The sequence below is a fragment of the Syzygium oleosum genome, unplaced genomic scaffold (assembly GCF_021117445.2).
Source record: "Syzygium oleosum isolate NSW1041296 unplaced genomic scaffold, Sole_v2.1 Sole_v2.01, whole genome shotgun sequence".
Classification (NCBI taxonomy): Eukaryota; Viridiplantae; Streptophyta; class Magnoliopsida; order Myrtales; family Myrtaceae; genus Syzygium; species Syzygium oleosum.
Window position 1 is genome coordinate 11,736,211 of NW_026607485.1, and position 18,043 is coordinate 11,754,253.

The window sequence follows — 18,043 nt, forward strand, 5'->3', positions numbered from 1 at the left end:
TCGTTTGTGAACAACGTTCTTTGCAGAAGAGGGTCCATGACGGGAAAATGTCACGTTCTATGTGAATATCGTTCTTGAATTTTTAATTCGTTCAACGTAATTCTCGAACTTTAATTCAATGTGCAGTATTGCTTATCAACTTTCAATTTGTTTAATATGATTCATGAACTTTAGCTCAAATATTCAATGGGGTCCTGGAGCTTTTAAACATTTTTCATATAGTCTAGGGATTGGATTGAACATATCGAACTAATTAAAAATCTAGGGTTAATATTGGATATTGGGCTAAACTTTAGGGACCGTATTAAACAAATTAAAGATTCATGGATGACGTTATATGTCAAGTCAAAGTTCGGAGACCATTTGTGCTATTATCCCGTGACTACATTGAGAGTGAGTTGATTTGACGGATCCTCGTGGAGCATGGACGGCACGGGTTCCCTCCATTCGTGATCGAATATATAAAAGATCAATGTGTTAATAAGTAGTGATTTTCCAGGCAACAAATGAGTGGCCGGTTGATCAATGGAGAGTACGAAGCTGAGAACACCGACGATTAGTCCACCGAATTCGTGAAGTTGGCGACGGCTTTGTCTTGAGATGTGAAGCTGATTTCGACTCGAATAATGAATTGTGTGAGCAATGTCTCCAGTTTGCTGAGACACGATTTGAGACCTCCAAGGCTTTTGCTAACATGGCTACATCTTTCATTGTGGAGTCTTAAAGAAAAATGATATAAATAATCTTTAAACTTTAATTCGATATGCGATATGATCTCTGAACTTTTAATTTGTTCACTGTGGTCTCTGAACTATAACCCAATGTGCAATGTGCTTCTTGAATTTCTAATTTGTTCAATTGGTCAATTTAGTCCCTATACGTCAATTTAGTCGTTGGACCATATGTTAGTTGTCCAGGTCCAGGGACTAAATTGACTGTGCCAAAAGTTCAGTGATTACATTATACATTGGGCTAAAGTTTAGTAATCACATTAAATAAATTAAAAGTTCAGGGATCACGTTACATGTTAAATCAAAGTTCATGCACCATTTGTATAATTCTCCCTATTAGATGTGGTTGAACTGGAGCAACCATCCATTACCTTTGTGGTCTTCTCATCATCACTATGCGGCTATGGTGATTGTTGTTGCACTTGCCATCTTCATGGCACGACTTAGGTTCTTCACTACGATCCCTTGCACCCTCCATCCAAGTCAGTCTCGACGAGAATCGGTTACTTCTCGATCGGAGAAGTGGAATTGATCAAAAAACAATTCGGCTCTCTATTCTAATCCTGGAACCTTCCGGTACTATTGGGAATCCACCCAACCAAGCTCATCCCAAAGTTCAACCGGTAGTTCTAGGGTAAAACTAGCACTAGAATCTAAGGCTCAGTTTGTTTTATGGAAAATAATTTCTAGGAGAACGTTTTTCGGAATAAACTAGTCATGGAAAATATTTTTCATCAATGGACAAAACATCAACAAAAGTTGGAAAAATGTTTTCCACTTTTTAGATATATTATTTCACCTCACTTTCTTTCAAATTACACATTTTCCTTTAATTTTTTATAAATCGAGTTTAAATTATGTTTTCTTTTTTCTTTTCTTTTTTTCCTTTTTTTTTTTTTTTGCTTCTTCCTCGGCCAATTGTTGGCCATGGCTTCGGCCAGCGACTGGCCACAGGTGAGCTTGAGCCTCACTATAGGCTGGCGAGGCTCGAGCTCGCTCGATTCCATCAAGCTAGGTGAGGAACCGGATCCGGTGACGCTCGAGCTCGCCCGACCAGCCTTGGACGAGCAAGGTCGAGCCTCGCCTGTGGCTGGTCACCGGTAGTCGCTGTGGCCAGCAGAGGAAGAAAGAAAAGAAAAAAAAAAGAAGAGAAAAAAACGAAAAGAAAAGAAATATAAAAAAATTCAAAAAATTTAAAAATAATTAAAAATGTAAAACATAATTAAACATTCTATTTTTAAAAAAAATAAAATAAAAAAATATTAAAAGGAGTGCAAGAAGGAAAATCAAATTAGATTTTCATACCGATCGACGGAAACTATTTTCTAATTCATTTTCAGGTCTCAGCCGAACATTGGAAAATATCGTCATTTTACTCTTGAAAACAATTTCCAATAATGACAAATTATCTGTGAAACGAATGGAGTCTAAAACTGCAGGAGAAAAATCGACCTTGAAACCAATTCTCAAATATCATCTCGATTAATTATCAAAATTTAATATTTCTACTCTAACTGTCTAGATGGTGTGCATTTTCTCATTCAGATGGACTAGATGAGTATCTTCGTCTCTTCTCTGTTTGTCTGTACGATGCGATGTGAGGCTCGCTCACGTGCAATAGCAGCGCGAGTGGGCCTGAGGTCCGCGGGACCCAATGCAATCGCCGCCGTTGATTTTGTGATTTGATTTTTCATTTAACGGGAAACACCGAAAACTTTTCGAAACATGCAAGGAAAAAGCCACAAATTTCGCATGATGCTGCTCCGTCTCTTCTAAAGCTATCGACATTTTTCTTTCCTCGATCTTTCACTCCTCCACATCATCTAATGTGGATTAGGCCTCCTCTTTTTGTGGTTACCACTAGTTAACTTAGCTTATCGACTTCCACATCAGAATTAGTCTGTTGTCTACTTTTGGAACGTAAGTAATCTGAATGGTGTGTGTTGAAGACAAGACAACTTTTATTATGAAAAACCTGCACAACTTGGGAACGTTTTAATTTGACGCGAGGGTTGTTGATAAGGGTCTGTTTAGTAACGTTTCTGTTTCTTTATTTTTCTGTTCTTTTGTTCCACGGAATAGAAAAAAAAAAGAAATCCGTTTAGTAAAAAAAATCTATTTTTTTGTTTTTGGAACAAAAAAGTGTTCCTGAAATAGATTTGGAACAGAAACAAGAAGCAAAAAAAATCTGCTTCTTGTTTCTGGAACAAGAAAAAAGAAATGATTTTTTTTCTAGAATCCTTCAAAAACAAGAAACAATCCATCGGCCGCAATCCGCCCACCGCCGGCCGCTTCCCGCCCGCTGGCCGCCTCTTGTCATCGACCACTGTTCTCCGCCGCTTGACACTTGTCGCCACCGGCCGCTGTCCTCCACCGCTGGCCGCCGTGCTCCATCGCCCGACGCCGACCGCCACCCGGCGTTGGCCGCCTCCCCCCGCCAACCACCCGACGCCGGCGATCACCCACCACCAGTCGCTGTCCTCCGCCGCCGCCGGCCACCCATCGCCGGCCGCCATCCTCCGCCGCCGGCCATTGTGCTCCACCGCCCGACGCCAGCCACCACCCGGTGCTGGCTGCCCTCGGCCGCCGGCCACCTCCCGCCCTTGGCCACCCGACGCCGGCGGTCACCCACCATCGGCCGCCATCCTTCGCCACCGGCCGCTGTGCTCCATCGACCGACGATGGCCACCCTCCGCCGCCAGCCACCTCCCGCCGCCGCCCCTCGCTGCCGTCACCGTCGCCCGATGCCACCGTGCTCCGCTGCTGACCGACATGCTCCATTGCCTCTCGCCGCCGACCGCCATCCTCTGCCGCCGCCGCCGACCACCATCCTCCGCCCCCCACCGCCACCCGCCGTCCTCCGCCAGTAGCTCAGAAGGGAGAAACTCGTCCATGGAATAGAAATGGATCATTCGCACCCTAAACGCGTTTCTATTTTTTTTCTATTCCAGGAATAGAAATTTTGTGCAGTTACTAAACGCTATTTTTTGCTAAGAAACTGTTCCAAGAAATAGAAATAGAAAAAACTATTTCTGATCAAAAATTATTTCTGGGAACAGAAACGTTGCTATGCAGACCCTAAACTGCTTTGATTTCGTTTGTCTTTGTAGAATTGTGTGCAAGTGTGCTCGTGTGGTTCAAATATGCAGACACCCTAGTCAATGGGAACGGCACACAGGTTGCAGAGCCAAAAAGTGGAAGTACAGTGTCAAAATCAAGGATACAAAAGAACCACCGGAGAAATGGGTTGGTACACTCTCCTGTGACTTCACAGTGTCACTTGCGCTCTTTCTTCGTCTGTTAACTGATACTGGACTTGCTTATCTAGTCTGTTTGATTCTTCTGAATATAATCAACCAATCATGAACTTTGTTCAAATATTTCGAGCGTCAAAGGTACTGATAAAGTAAATACCATGGAGTAGCTTTTGCTTATATAGCTTGTGGTGTGGTGCGGTGCGGTGCGGTGTCCGCGATTTACATTTTACACTTCATGTGCAGATTTGGTCATTAACCTATAACCACCTACAGGGGGCCGTGGGTTTTTTCGTCATGGTCTGTTTATGCTATCATTATTATACAGCCCGTACCATGCTTCTGGAATCAATAGTCTTGGTCATCTTAAGAATGCTGTCTTTTAGCGTATTAATTAATTATCTTTCAGCACACACCATTTGAGTTTCTGTATCTCCTTCATTTAATCCTTTTCTCACGTCAAGGATTTCCACTTAGAGACTAAACATATTCTGATACTCAGATGGGAAGAAACCATTTTTAGGTCATTGAGGTAGAAGTACTCAATGTTATTCGAGGGTCTGAAACTATCTTTCGCAGCCTTTTCACGTGAAATAATATATCTTGGTGATGATTGTATGTATTGTATATGTGGTGCTTATACTATGCGTGGCCAGAGTGCACTTTCATGCTAATCTTATGTAGCTTCAGCTTGCAGAGTATGCTGCATTGGTTCTGATCCTTTGAAGTTAGATAAGCAGCACTTGATGGATTTCTTGAAAGGTAGTGCTTGCATTTACCGTCAAAATACACACTGAAAATTTTCATGGTATATACGGGACAATTGCTTCTTCATTAAAGTGATTATGCATCTCGAACAGGAAGACGTTTGGGGATTTGGTGCTTTTACTGGAGCGGCTGTAGCTTTTGGTTGTGGCTTTTGACTCTTGGTTTTAAGTACGATTTTTGTTAAATGTAGCGCTTGAAAGTTATTGTTTACATGTACTAACAAAGAGAAAGATATTTCAAAAACAAAAACCAGAGGCAGAAGTTTGCGAGCGGACTGCTGCCCCTCTCGAGAAAGAGACCTTAGTGTTTGGAATGAATGAAAGCACTTTATTATTTATTTATCTATTTATACTGCAGAGAGTTATGTGCCTGTTTCTGCAAAATGGCGACGGAAGGGTGCGCCGTATGTAGATGGGTTGAAGATTGGGACTATAACAAAATGATAGTCTGCAACAGGTCTTGCATATTTTCAGATAGCATTTGTCCACCTTTTTCTGGTATTTGAATCTGAGGTCACCAGATAGTTGGTCCTTCGTTTGTCAATGAACTGGATTCCCTATTGATTGCAGGTGTCAGATAGCTGTGCACCAAGAATGTTATGGGGCAAACAACGTTCAAGACTAGACTTCACGGGTTTGTAGAGCATGTGAAATGCCTGATGTGAGGAGGTAGTGTTGTCTTTGTCCGGTAGAAGGTCAGATTCAATGTCTTAAACTCCTGTTGTCCTTGTATGTTGTCTCTTATGCTTTTAAATAATTTGACGTACATGATGACAGCATTAGATATATTGCTTTTGATTTTTTTTTTTTAAAGTATTACCATTGGGTTTTTGAGGAAGTCCTGTCGTGTGAAATTCATCATCATAGCTGTGTGAGTTTTGCTCGAAATCTATGTCTTGGTGTTGTGTGAGTTAGTAATTTCTCGCTAGAAACTGTTCTGACTGGCTTAAATGCTGGTGTCCAGGGAGTGCTTTGGAGCCAACCGATATTGAGCCACTCTGGGTTTATGTCATATGCGCTTGGTTTCGCCCTGGAGTTGGTTTTCTGAATCATGAGAAAATGGAACCGGCCACTGGAATACTTAGAATTCCTCCAACTTCATTTTTGAAGGTCGTACGTGCTTCTTTAAATTTACAGTTTTGAAGATTGCAGTTTCTTTGACGTGGAGGATTGTTCTTATTTTGGGAATGATAAAAGCTTCTAGCAATAGAGAAAAGCGTGATTTAGCTTTATAGCAACTTACCGTTTAGTTGTGTATTTGAATTTCTTGTGTTGATTTTGTTTGTTGTCTGCTGCTCGATTTAATTTCCATTAACTTCTAGTTGCTCAGTGCTTCTTTTCAAATGATTTTTGTTTGCCTGTGGGACAGAGTTGTGTGATATGTAAGCAGACTCATGGTTCCTGCACTCAATGCAGCAAATGTGTTACTTATTTCCATGTTATGTGCGCTGCAAGAGCGGGACACGGCATGGAAGTAAGTCCATATATAGAATTTTATTATTATTATTGACTTTTATCATGATAAACATCGGTAGAATCTCTCGAGCTGGATTTTTAATCTATTTATGGTGCTTGCACTTGCTTTCCTTCTATTTTCTTTGCTGTTGGATTGCAAGGGATGATATATTAGAGAGATACTCGTGTAATTTTACACTGATTCAAATAACAAAGAAGTTGATATATCACGCCGATCACAGGTTAGATCGGTTCCCCTTGTCTCCGTGTTTGGATTTTCTGTTTCAGTCTCATGTCCAGATTTGTTTTGTTAAGTCTTTCGCCTAGAAGATTTAGCAACTATGATCCATTGACTTGATACTGTACAAGGCATACTGGCTTGTCCTGGAAAAGTATGATTTTACATGGGTGATTATGCAGAAGATTCGAAAGCCAAGAAGTTGATTATAACTCTGTCGTGGTCATTAGCATAGTACATCAATGTAGTGAATAGTTAGTCAATGTTTATGCAATGTCGTTTTGATTTACTATATATGAGATAGAGTTGTTTCTCCCATCTTTGCAGTTCATTCTCGGGTAATAGGACACTTTTCTGTTGCAATTTGAAATTGAGAATAGGTAGTCACCGTAAAAGCGTCCAAAGTCAAAATTTAGGAGGTTGTCGGAATACGTTCTATTTTAACAGAGCTAATCCTAATAGAAAAGATTAAATTGCATTTTTTTGAACCCTTTTGCTGTGGCTTGTTCGGTTACATCCTCTGCTGCTGTATTATATGAAACGTGATGAATGGGTGAACTCTGCTCATTAATTTGAATAATGTCTGTTTGATTTGGTTTCTCTTATCTGAACGTTCTTACTTCCTGCTTCGCGTCTTAATAGAAGTCAGTTGACATTAAGGTGGCTCAAGCATGCTCAACCATGCATTGCCTTAAAATGGTTGAGCTCCTTGACCATCTTGAAATTTCATTCCTGTGTGGTTGTTAGTCAAGTAGGCACATTATCCTCCTTTCTGCTTCATTGTGTACATTTTGAACACAAAGGTTACGCGCTTCGGCTTCTGTCCAGGATCCCAAACCCAGATTCCGTTGTGGTTCTTCACACTCCCTTAGGGGTGTTCTTTGCTAGAAACTTGGTTCAAAACCAGCAGGGAAACTTCGAAGGTTCGAGGTTGATATCATCTAGGAAAGAACTTCCTGACTCCTTAAACTGTCAAGAACAATGAAATTGAACCACTCTCGTCCGCAAGATGTTGGGTCTTCGCAAGATCTAACAAAATGGTATTGTATCCATGTGCAGCTCTAAATTTCTCCATCATGATCATCATTTCAGTTGTCTGCCAGTAAATACATGGCCTATTTGAGTTGTGATGTGTGCTCATTCACTTGGCGGAGAACTAAAGAACCGGTGTCTCATCGTCCAATGGGGCCAAGCAATCATTCTCTTCAAAAAGTGATTAACATGCGGAATTCGGAAGTAATTTTTCTACTCTAACCCCTTTCTTTTCCTTGTTGGAGACCTTTTTTCTCTACTTTAAAGATTGATGGTCCTATTAGAGTTTTACAGATTTCTTTTCTTTTGCAGAAACAAAATGATTCGACCATTTTCGCTTCATTAATGGAATGGTTTCACCTCTTGCAAGTACATTTGGTCCTTCCATTTATTTTAATTATCACAGTTTGCTTGATGTGTCTTTTTTAATTTGTTAATATTAAATTACTATTTCATGAAAAAACGAGACAAGTGCGGTGATTTCTATTCTCAATGTTTTTTATTATCTTTCCGTTCGTTTGGCGGAAAATATTCTCCTTTTGGAAAATATTTTCCCGGAAGTCATTTTCCTGAAAAATGTTTTCCTGGAACACAATTTTCTGGTGTTCGGCTAAAATCTGAAAAAGTTTCGGAAAATATTTTCTGGTGTTCGGCGACCGCCGATCCGGCGGCGTCCGGCGACCGGTGGTGGCGTTCGGTGACCGGCGGCGGCGATCGGCAACCGGCGGCGATCGGCGGCGGCGGCCGCGGGCGGCAATCGGCAATCGGCGGCGGCGGTCGGCGGGCGGGCCGCTGGCGGCGATCGGCAACCGCGGCGGTCGGCGGCGGCGGGTGGCGACGGGCGGCGATCGGCGGTGGACCGACGACCGATAGCCGGCGGCGGCGATCGGGCGGCGGCGGCGGTGGATCGGGAGGCGGCCGACGACCGACGGTGGACCGGCGATCGACGACAAAGGCGGCGGGCGGCGGTTGGTCGCGGGCGACGGTGGCGGCGGCGATTGACGACCCACGGCGGTGACCGGCGGCCGACGATCGACGGTGATCGGCGACCGACGACCGGTGGCGGCAATTGGCGACGACGACCGGCGGCCGTCGATCGGCGGCGGCGACCACACGGCGGCGGCGGCAACCGGCGGTGGTGACCGGCGGCGGCGGCGACCGGCGGCCAACGGCGGTGACCGGCGATCAACTTCCTCTCCCACGGAAAATATTTTTCCCCCCATGGGCAATTTTGCCTTCCCCCCAGGAAGTTATTTTCCGCCCCCGAACACTAAAAAATTCAGAAAATATTTTCCTGAAAAATATTTTCCGCCAAACGAACGGAGCCTTAAAGAGTGGAGGTTCCGCGGAGGCTTGAGTAGATTTGGTGCATCTTATTTATGTTTTGCTAATCTCGAAAACCGGTGTCCTCTGTCGTGGTATGCTCTCTTCAACTATTTGTGAGAAATCATATGAAACTACCACCGGTGCCATAGGCCTATTTAAAAGTGAGGCGAGATTTACACTAGACGGTTTCGTTTATAGGTTGCCGAATACCATGGTGAGCAGGTGAGACGACGTGTGGCAGATCTAAGAGAGGCAACTTACCGCAGAGACGGAAGAGAATGTCAAGTAAGACTCTAAAATTCCTTAATTGTGTGCGCTGCACTTTGCCATTATTGCATTTGTATAGTTACGTAAGATTATAATATATCTGAGAAGTATTCACTTCGATAGTTCTGCCGTCAACAATGACCGTATGACGTGATGTGCCCTGTTACACAAGTACAAGTCATGGGGGAGAGTTTTGTCCGTCATGTTTATGCTGTTCAAAACGAAATGTTTGTTTAAGTCATACAAGATTTCCATCACTCTTTTGACATTTTTAAATTAATTCATGTACTTATCGCTTGCTGAGGATGCATGGTGCGTGCGGGTTTACGAAGTGGGTTTAGGAAGTGCGTTTCTTCGTGGATTTTCCTCCGAAAGCTTCGTCTCTTTGGCTCATCAAGTTCGATGACTAGCATCGGAATCATGATCTGCATTAGCTGTCGGTTTGTCTTGTAAAAATGATAGGACATTGTGCAGCTCTTCAAGATCAGCGAAGAAGTAGTAATCGATGCCACAAACAAAGGGAATATAGCTCGGCCGATCAATCATTCTGTAAGTTCCAATATGAGCATATATTCCTTGAAGAAATGAAGGGCCTCTTCTGCTTCGAGTGTTTAACTCGTGAATTCCTCGTGTTGACAGGGCTTTTGGTTGCTCATCGATCTAAACACTAAAGTCCTTGATATGCTGCAGTGCATGCCCAACTGTCGCGCCAAAACTTTGAGCATGGGTGATGACGAGAGTCGAATAGTTCTTATTAATAATGTATCTGCGGGGATGAGCTAATGTAAGATTTGTTAGCCACGAAAATGGCACGCCCAGAATCACCATAATGAGAAATCGAAACACGTTAATAGAGAAATTATCGATTCGCGTACCTGATTTAGAATCCATCGAACTTGACGTGGAATTTACGACGGTTTCCGAACACGAACTCAATTGCTTCTCTCCTATACCCTTCGTTAGAACACTGGCCTAATGAGATTGCCACTCACGAGAAGACAGTTCTTTCTAGATCCGTATGTGAGTCAGATTCTGCATCATCCGGTTAGGGGAGGGACTTGAGCGCTATTTATAGAGTTTTCGACCACGGGCCCTCTCATTACGGGCCGGGCCGTACTCGGCCCACACCAGCCAGCCCCATATTAGACTTATTAAGAACTCATATATCTTACCTTTATTAGACCAAACTAATTCAGTTAATTTCAATTAATGAAGCCCACATTAGGAAATTCTTACATTCTCCCACTTGGGCAATATTAATTGAAATAGAACTGTGTGCGCACCCTTATGTTGGTCCAGAAATTATTCTTAATAGTCAATCCGATCCCATAAAGTCTCGAACACCGAATCATGGCGGTAATTGCATGTACTCACGCAGAGTCTTCCATGGTCACGAGTGCTTTCAACTTTATTGATATGGATTCAATATGGTAGTGTGTCAAATAGACAATACCTCATAATGAATGATATTTCATGTGTTGTCCATTTTGTTAGTCCAAATTCTCTCTCCTTAAGTGTCACAAAACCTAGTGTGTCACTAGAGAATGTCCTTCATGGTTCCAACGAACCTGCATATATCTTACCTTGATAGTTAACTGTACTTTATGTGTAACAAGATATATCGTTAAGGCTCATACCAAGAATGCCCCAAAGCTTGTACTCAAGGTTTACACAATGTCTCACGATTTTCATCAAATATGTGTACTCAACTTGATAAATCTACATTCACAAAAACCTCATTGAATGCAAAAAGTTGATACATATCCAAATGCTACAAAATGTAACATAAAATCATATACAAATTTCATAAGAGCAACACAAGACTAAACAGCTCCCACTAATTAACAATATCCCATAATACTCCTAAGCCCATGTTAATGACATGTCGATCAAATACACAAGGGCAAAGGCCTTTAGTTAGTGGATTTACAATCATATCATCTGTCGAAATGTGCTCTACTGTAATGTTACCATTCTGAATTTTTTCCTTTATAGTCAGGTACTTTACCTCTGTATGCTTAAACCCCTTTAGACCTTTGTTGTTGTTAACAAACAACACTGCAGAGTTATTGTCACAATACAACTGTATGGGCCTATCTACAAAATCAAATACGGTCAACTCCTTAATAAGGTTCCGGAGCCAAATTGCCTGAGTAGAGGTCGAAAAGCATGCTACAAACTCCGCTTGCATGGTAGAGGATGTCATTGATTTCTGTTTCTCACTTTTCCATGATACTGCACCTCCTGCTAACTTAAAGATGTAACCCGTTGTCGACTTCTTTTCATCCTGACAGCCAGCAAAGTCTGAATCCGAATACCCGACCAGCTGTAGGTCCTGAACATGTTTGTAAATCAGCATATAGTCTTTTGTCCTCTTTAAGTACCTCAAAACCTTCTTGGCAGCAACCCAATGATCGTGTCCTGGATTTAACTGATATCTGCCTAGAAATCCTGTTGCAAAAGCAATATCTGGTCTAGTACATACTTGAGCATACATAATACTCCAAGTGCACTAGCATAAGGTACATTTTTCATTTGGGCTTTCTCAAAATCTGAATGAAGACATTGTGACAGACTCAACTTATCACCCTTAATGACAGGAGCAATTCTTGGCTTGCATTGCTGCATGTTGAATCTTTCTAAGATACGATCAACATATGCCCTCTGAGATAAACCCAATAGTCGGCGAGAACGATTCCTATGAATTTCAATGCCAAGGACAAAAGACGCCTCACCAAGGTCCTTCATATCAAAGTTCTTTGACAACATCTGCTTTGTCTCATGCAGTAAACCAAGAACACTGCTCGCAAGCAAAATATCATCCACATAGAGTATAAGGAAAATGAATTTCCTTCCACTGACCTTGCAGTATATACATTAATCTACTTTGTTCTCAACAAAACCAAATGAAGCGACAACATTATGAAACTTCAAGTATCATTGTCTAGAAGCTTGCTTGAGACCATAAATAGACTTTTTCAGTCTACATACAAGCGTACCTAAATCATCTGCCGCAAAGCCTTCGAGTTGCATCATATAGACTTCTTCATCAAGGTCTCCATTGATAAAGGCAGTTTTAACATCCATCTGGTGTAACTTCATATCGAAATGAGCTACCAATGCTATGATCACTCTGAAAGAATATTTAGAAGAGACTAGAGAAAAAGTTGCTTTATAGTCTACTCCTTCTCTCTGAGTGAAACTTTTGACTACCAGTCTGGCTTTAAACTTCTCAATCTTTCCTTTGGAGTCTCTTTTAGTCTTATACACCCATTTGCAGCCAATGGGTCTATGGCCTTCAAATAATTCAACAAGTTCCCAAACACCATTATGCTTCATAGATTGCATTTCATCTCTCATTGCATCCAACCGCAATTCTGACTGAGGACAAGAAACAGCTTCTGCATAAGTCACTGGATCAGCCACAGAACCGATATCGTAGTCTTGCTCTCCTATATAGACTAAATAGTCTGGTGGTATAGCTGATCGTCTCTCCCTAATGGATCTCCTTACTGGAGCAGCAACAGCCTCATCCTGCACCTGAGAGCCTTGAGGAACTTCATTAGGAGCTGTCTCGACAACAGGATCCTGAGCCTCACAGGCTCAGTCTGTGGTGTGGGAGTCTCCACAATTATTTGTATGAGAGGAGATAAAGATACAACATTACCCACTGTACTATTATCCTCAATAGTCTGTGAGCAGCTACTTTCTTCTGCCACATCAAACTCCAAAAACTTCGCTGTCTGTGATTCCACAATTGTTGTGCCTCCATTGGGATTATAGAACTGATATCCCTTCGAATAATCCGGGTAAGATACAAAGTTACACCGAGTGGTTTTGGAGTCCAACTTACTTAATGTTGGATTATATAACTTCACTTCTGCAGGACATCCCCAAACCTTAAGATGGTTTAAGCTAGGCTTACGTCTAGTCCATAACTCAAAAGGAGTCAATGGAACAGCTTTAATAGGTACACGATTCAGTATACAAAGCTGTTTTCAAAACTTTACCCCACTGAAAATCAAGTAAATTTGTCCTACTAATCATACTCCTCACCGTTTCCATAAGGGTGTGATTGCGCCTTTTGGCTATACCATTTTGCTCAGGACTCCCAAGCATAGTAAACTGAGCCACTATCCCAGAATCCTCTAAGTATTTAGCAAATGGCCCCTTAAGCTGTCCGGCATCGCCATGCTTGCCATAATACTCTCTACCTCGGTCAGATCTAACAACCTTTATGATCTTTCCCAACTGTTTTTCGACTTCAGTCCGAAAAATCTTGAACTTGTCAAGAGACTCAGACTTTTCTTTAATCAAGTATAGATAACCATATCGAGAATAGTCATCAATAAATGTGATGAAATAAAAATTTATGGCAGTATGAATGACCTCCAATAGGTTAGAACTTTGGACTACAGTTTTTTTCCTTATCTTGGTCATTTTACCTCTACAACAGTCTACGCATATCTCTAGGTCATCTTTAAGAGCAGGCAGGATGTTAGTCTTTATCGACCTTTCTACTCTATCCTTAGAGATATGACCAAGCCGTTTATGCTACAATGCATAAGACTGTTCCTTAGCTAGTGGTATCTTGAAAACAACCTTTTCAGCCGTATAAGCGACGTATATGTCGTTGGGAGACAGACACAATTTGTACAATCCGTTGGACATATTACAGCACCCAACCTTATTTGAATTAAGAAACAAAGAAATAACATTGTTCTTGATTTCAAAAGAGTAGCCATACATGTCCAAACACGATATAGAAACTAAGTTCCGTCTAAAAGAAGGTACATAAAAAGTGCCTTTCAATATTAATCTAAAACCAGAGTCTAGAATCAAGATAATATCTCCCACAAACACAACATTGGCTTTCTCGTTGTTTCCCACAGTGAGTCTTGACTCATCTTGATTTGGCTTCCTCCGGTTTATGAATCCCTGTATGGTAAACGCAACATGATTAGTTGCACCGCTATCGAGCCACCAAGAAGTGTATGGTGCTTCTGATAGGTTAGATTCACAAACAAGTGCCAAAGAATCATTACCTGTAGGCTCACGTTTGGACAACTAAGTTTTGAACTTTCCACGGTCCTTCTTTATGTGACATTTCTTCTTACAAAAGAAGCAACGGTCACCATCCCTTTTGAAGGATGTTTTCTTTGAACCCATATTGTCAGATTGACCGATAGTGTCATGAGTACCTTTATGAGTACGATTTCTGGACTTCTTATCCTTCATTTTGTAGGAACCAGAAACATATAAGGCTAGATGCCATTTTTCCTTCTTAAATTTCTCTTCCTCTACCACTACCCTTGCTATCAAGTTATTAACTGACCAAGTCTCATTTTGGGAATTGTAATTTGTCTTTATAATCCCAAAATCAGGTGGAAGGATGTTCAGGGCTTGATGCACAATGCAAGCATCAGGAATGGAAACATTAAGAGCTTGAAGCTTCGTCTTTAGGTCTACCATCCTAAGGACATAATCTCTAACCCCAGCAGTACCATCATACTTCATATTGAAGAGCTTTTGAAGAAGTGTACCAACCTCAGCATTAGATGAAATGCCGTTTCTAGCCTTTAAGGCTGCCATCATTTTCTTAGCAGTACAATCAGCTGGCAAACCACTTTTCAAGTGTTCTTGAATGGATTTCTTCATTGTCAATAAACAAATCCGATTGCTTTTTTCCTAGGCAGCATAGTGCATTTTCTCAGTTTCAGTACTGGTGGCTGTGATATCTGTCGGCTTATCCTTTATAAGAGCAATGTGAACATCCGCTAGCTCCATTTCAAATAGAAAATCCTCTTTCCATTTCTTAAAGTTCAACCCAGTAAGGACCTCAATGGAAGTGAAATTGCCGTTTACAGAAAAGGTGACTGGAAAACAAACAAATAATACAATCAGTCTCATGTGAGTACTTATCCAGAGAGTTACATACACCATCACATAATCACTTTTGGGCAGAAAATATGACATGCAATTGTACACTCTCCACATGACAACGGCCATGAGAACATATTCAAATCTTTCGTGAAATCACCACCTTTGGGTGTATGAACCGCTAAGATCAGTCATTTCTCAAGCACATGCTATACATGTACCCCTCCATGAACCAATACAAGATCACCTCCTTTGGGAGTATGATCACGCAATAGAACAGGAGACATCCCACTACAATATGAGACCGATATTTCTCAAACCAAGTCAAGTGTGCCACTTTGGTAGTCACTACTCAACTGAATCCTTGAAAATCTCTCATACCATGGATATGAGCTTTATGTATCACATTCACTATATACATGTAATGCTAGACGTAAAGACAGGGGCGTATATCTCTGAAATTACATGTCATGCTAATTATATTGTTCCATTCATTGATAGACAATGAATTACACTCTACACAGTCCTTTTGTGGTGATATATATGTGAGCTACCATATGCATTTCCGAAACCATAGAGAAATACAAGAAAATACGCAAAATACCCTAAAAATACGCGTATATAGGGTTCTATACGTATTTTCACATATGCAAAAGCTTCAAACATGTAAAATAAATACACCACAATGTAGAGAATCTCGATACGAGCGCGTCGGTACCAAGAACGTCCCAAACGGACGTCGGACGCGCCCTCATGCGCCATCGGAAAGCGCGGAGCATGCGCACGTGTTCAGCCGGTCAAACCGGTCTGAACAGCCGGTCCGACCGGTTGACCGGTCCAACCGGTCAATGGTCAACTAATCGGTCCGATCGGTTGACCGTTCGGGTCAACGGTCGGGACGGTCGACATTCGGGTCGGGTCAACGGTCGGGTCAGGTCGAAATTCGGGTCGGGTCGGGTCAGGATCCGGGTCAACCCGGATCCGCGCCCCTGCCGACATCATCCAGCGGTTACCGGCGGTTACCGCCGAAAACGCGCCGGCTCAGCATGGCCGCACGTGGCCGTCACGCGCCGCCGTGCCCATGGCGCGTGTCGGCTCGTGAGGGCGTGTGCGGCCTCGTTCGGTGACGTGCCGCCCGTCAATCTTCTCATCTCGATGAGTAGATTCCGAATATGTAATAAAATTTTACATTCATCCGACAAAAAATTTCAAAAATGGGTAAAAACCTCTCGGACATAGCGAAAACGGTCCTAATCCGCATGTTTCAGTTCTAATCTATGGCAGGCTCTGATATCACATGTTAGCCACGAAAATGGCACGCCCAGGATCACCATAATCAGAAATCGAAACACGTTAATGGAGAAATTATCGATTCGCGTACCTGGTTTGGAATCCATCGAACTTGACACGGAATTTGCGACGGTTTCCGAACACGAACGCAAGTGCTTCTCCCCTATACCTTTCGTTAGAACACTTGCCTAATGAGATTGTCACTCACGAGAAGATAGTTCTTTCTAGATCCGTATGTGAGTCAGACTCTGCATCATCCGGTTATGGGAGGGACTTGAGCACTATTTATAGAGTTTTCAACCACGGGCCCTCTCATTACGGGCCGAGCCGTACTTGGCCCACACCAGCCAGCCCCATATTAGATTTATTAAGAACCCATATATCTTACCTTTATTAGACCAAACTAATTTAGTTAATTTCAATTAATGAAACCCACATTAGGAAATTCTTACAAGATTTCCTCCGGATTGTCACCTCCCTCTTCCTACTGGGTTTGTGATTATCTGTGCGCACTCTTTCTGTCGGGAAGGGAGAAAAGCTGAAGCATAGCAAAGTTGTCGTGTGGGTTGTGACATTGAAATTCACGTTGATTTGCAGGTATGATTACTTGTTTGATCCGGATGAACGTGAGGAACCGAAAGTCCCCTGATTGTGTAAAGCCCCCGGTTGCAGGAAATCCTAAATTTATGAATTAGGCTAGCCATTGTACATATGAGAATAGAGGTTTAAATTGTTTTCGCCCGAGCATGTTTTTGTAAATCTTTCAATTGACCATAATATTAATTGGATGACCACCAACAAATTCTTGCTTGGTGAAGGTGTTTTTCATTTTTATGTTTCTTGTTTTCTCAAGGTTTTGACGTATATCGGGGTCTGTTTTACCGAAGGCGTGAAGAAGCCGTGCGGTGGCTTGTCGTAGCCGATTTACCAATATCTGTTCTCGGCAAAATTATAAAATCCACATTTGAGAAAAAGTCTCAAGTGCAACTTCAAGTCTGTTCTCAGGTGTCGCAGAGTCTCGGGGCACTCAGGCCCGGCCTTCGCCGACCAATATCCGACCTTGAAGGACCTGGGCTCGGGCTCGGGGACCTTGGGAGTCCTAAGCCCAAGTGCTAGGGTACAATCTTGTTGTGGAAATTTCATCGATTACGAGAAAATTTTCTGTCGACTCATTTTTCTAAGCGATTCAAATGTTGAAAAATTAAGAAAGAAAACGGCCGAACAAGACTTTATACATGAAGATCAATCAAATTCATTTGGAATCATGCAGAGATTTGCATACTTTTTTTGTTGTAGCGAGAAAGCCGGATGAATGTTTTTCAATTTTGAAAAAGCTTCTTCAAAGTTCAAATGGGCCTGATTTTTAATTGGAAAGTAGGTGTTACAAAATCATTTCAGATTACTAAAATTAGTTAAATAGAGCATGCATAAATGGCTTTTCATAGGGTCGGCCGAAATTACCCGGCTGGGAGTGAAATGGATAAAACCTGATCCGTGAGATAGGGATAACTATATTATCCGCTTTAGACCGTGAGTGACGATGATTCTTAGCATATAAAGATGAAAAAAAGTCTTTAACAGACTGAATAGTTTCTTGATTACTCTGATTCTCTCGGATGTGGGAACGAAATTCAAGAGTCAACTGCACAATCTATGTAATTGAGATTCTCTGAAAGAGTGAGTTGTAGACGTAATTTCTCACTTGCGGTGGAATTTATCATCTTCATTAATCAAAAACTTGAAGATCGAAGCTAGAACTACTAAGTTCTCGTGTGCTTTTTGCTTTTTCCTAAGGACTCTTCA

The 18,043-nt window shown here is 42.0% G+C and overlaps 1 pseudogene; it reads left to right on the top strand.

Moving 5' to 3' along the window:
• The first annotated feature begins 1,134 nt into the window (after positions 1-1,134).
• Positions 1,135-16,922, top strand: LOC115667536 (histone-lysine N-methyltransferase ATX3-like; annotated as a pseudogene).
• Positions 16,923-18,043: the final 1,121 nt, after the last annotated feature.